The following is a 2,897-nucleotide window of genomic DNA, read 5'->3' as shown; positions in this document are numbered from 1 at the left end:
AATAGTTATGTAAGAAAAGCGTTTGAAATTTTTTTACAATATATATTGGGAATGTTTTCACTTATATAAATAACTACTGATAATATGACTTATGGAAAAAATGATTACTACCATCTGTGAAATATAGTGACTTCTAAACAGATTAAAAAAAAAAAATACAAAAACCTACAAACCCAGAAAATGTGTATATCTGTCTTTAGAAATTAGTGTTTATATCACTACCGTGATTTGTGAATAAAGAAAAATGGTTTGTAATATCAAAATAAAAGCTTAGTCTGAAAAGGTAAAAATATGTTGGTGTTCAAAATCATTTTGCTTTTCCTTTTTCCCCTCTTCGGACCGCAGAGCTGTGCCGGGCAGCACCGTCTGTGCTGTTAGGTGAGCAGGTGTGCCTGGCAGGGCTCCTGCTGGGAGCTGAGGAGCGCAGCAGCTGGGTGGGAGTGTGGGTGTACGTGTGAGGGTGGGTGTGTGTGTGTGTGCTCACGTGTGTGCATGCTGGGGCCTTGGGGCAGTAACCTTGCAGCTGGCTCATGCTAGGTAGCTGCTTTTGTCACAGGGCAGAGTGATGAAACTCAGTATGGCAACTGGGCTGAATGTTACCCCTCAGGTTTATTCAGTATTAAGTGTATTTTTTTCAGGCAACAGCGCGTGGGATGTGAAGAAAGATGTTTGTTTTTTTGTTGTTGCCTTTTAAAATGAGTGCATTTTAACAGGATATTTCTTATGTGAGAATCTCAGATATTCCATGGGCTGCCTCTGGCCTCTGAAGTGAAGCGGCTGTGGGGGCTTTGGGGATTGGGCCTGCTGAGTGTGGATGTGTGTGTGTGTGTGTTTCACTCTTCGCTCTGGCAATGGAAGCTGGTGTGCTGGGCTCCCATTGCCTGCCCTTCTCATAGACAGCTTCTGTGTCCGTTCACGTCCAAGTGCAGAGAAGGAAGGAAGGAAGGAAAGAAAGAAAACTCTGCTCATCTTAAATGGACAGTGGTATTTTTGCCGTTCCGCAAGGCTTCTGGTTGTCCCTTCCAGGTTTGTAGTCCTTAGGAATGACAACAACACCCGTGTAGGTCTCTGCCCACCTGGCAGGTCCAATGGTTGTGATGAGGCTGATGTGGTTCATCATGCATGCTACACGAATTGTTTCACTCCTCTGCCTAGGTTTCCATTATGTTGTGAATTAGGAGGAAAAGAGAAGACCTAAAGATAGGGGATTAAATACTGCATTTTTTGCAGTTCACAGCAAGCTTTACTCTAAAACATGTTTCGATCTTCTGAGAAGGTGAAGAAATAGACCTCAACGTGTGCCAGCAGTGGTGGGGAGGTGTTATCTTATGCTTGCTTCATATCTTTGTACAAAATATGAGCACTAAATGCTCATGCACAAAGAGTATATTGACAGTATTTCCTTTGGTGGCTGGACAAAATGACAAAGGCAGTAATACTGAGAAAGATTTGGGCTGAAGAAAGGTGAGAAGGATGTGAATAGATAAGGGGATGCACACACGGTACCTGAAGCACCCTGTAATTCATGCCATTGGATTCATCTGCCTGTTGTCCAGTGTCAGTACTTCACGATTTAAATCACGAGCTCTTCCTTTCTTGGCCAAATAGGCAGCATGTGGTAAATTAATGAAAAGGTGTATTTATTGAGGAATTGGCTCAAGAATAAGCAGAATATCAAATGTAACAAAAAAAAAAAAAAAAAAAAAGACAATAAATTGTTCAGGGTATTTTTCCCAATTATTTGGAATTGTAGTGCAGCTTTCATTGCTGACCATGCAGCAAAGATCAGGTTTGATATTTTTATGAAGTCTCAAACCACCTCTCTACGGTGTGTCCTGCACTTCTCCATCTTTGATTGTCTTTATGTGCATGCAGGGCATTTATTAGCTATGTATTTGAGTAAAGCATTATGTTTTTAAGCTAGAATTTTCTTTTACTCCTTGGAAGAGCTACTTGTCTTCAGTGTGAACTGCTGTTGTGTTGCATTGCTCTTCCTTGAGTGATTTTTTGCTGCTTTTTTTTTTTTTTTTTGGTTTTACAGTACAGATGCATGAGGAAAAAAAAGGTTGCACACAAGATTTCTTCTCTAAAGCAGAACTGAAATACTGTTTTGGTAGGCAGAAGGGAGTGAAGAAAAACAAAGAGCAACCTTGTTTCAGTTTGAAGGTAAGATTTGAGTGGGAGGTGAGATGAGAAGGGAGACAGTGATTTTCGGAGGTCTTTGAAGAATTTATGAAAGTATTATCAAAAACAATATTGTTACCAGATTTATAAAAGTTTGTTGTAATGCTTTATTTCTTGCTAAAGGGCGTAAGCTTCCTTTCACTGTAATGTGAGCTCTACTCCAAGTCTTTCTAGACTGGAACTTGAGTCTTTACAATATGTAACTTTACATATACATAGTGATGGAGATGTTTGGCTTTTGTCTGAAAGAGAATTTGTTTTCTGGCAGCTTTTATGACTCTCTATCACTTCCCTAGTGCTCAGCATAGCAAGAATTGTCTTGCAGCACTGTATGAAGAACACATGAACAGGCTAGCATCAGAAAGAGCCCGTGAAGGCATTTCCTAAGAGGAAAAAGGCTAAAATCCACGAGCTAGTCTGTATTTTCATACTTGGAAAATAAAGGTTTTTATTTCATGCTGGTTTGTCTTTAAATGTGTGGATATGTACCCTATATCCACACAATGGATGAATCTGATGCAGTGTCCATGTTGTGTGACAGTGAAGTGTTCCTTCTGCTTCCCATGAGACAGGTTGACTTCTTTTGGGGTCCTGTTTCCAAGAAGTTTACAGCTGAATAGCTGAGCTGAGCTGAGGAAAAGCTTGTTATGTTTAAAATAGTTTAGAATACTCCTGTCTGCTCCTCAGTACTGCATATGGACTAGTTTAGCCTG

General features: G+C 40.3%; 1 protein-coding gene across 17 annotated transcripts in view; it reads left to right on the top strand.

Annotated features, from left to right (window-relative positions):
- The window catches only part of RBFOX1 (RNA binding fox-1 homolog 1), a 755,409-nt gene extending 755,119 nt beyond the window's left edge, over positions 1 to 290 (top strand). For all 17 annotated transcript variants that reach the window (XM_085237541.1, XM_085237554.1, XM_085237546.1 and 14 more), the window contains one exon: positions 1 to 290. This exon is cut by the window's left edge. The gene's annotated coding sequence lies outside the window, so the exon portion shown is untranslated.
- Positions 291 to 2,897: the final 2,607 nt, after the last annotated feature.

Source organism: Meleagris gallopavo, chromosome 16, assembly GCF_905368555.1.
Source record: "Meleagris gallopavo chromosome 16, MGAL_WU_HG_1.1, whole genome shotgun sequence".
Taxonomy (NCBI): Eukaryota; Metazoa; Chordata; class Aves; order Galliformes; family Phasianidae; genus Meleagris; species Meleagris gallopavo.
The sequence above is the reverse complement of the archived record's forward strand: the minus strand, read 5'-3'. Positions and strand labels throughout refer to the sequence as shown.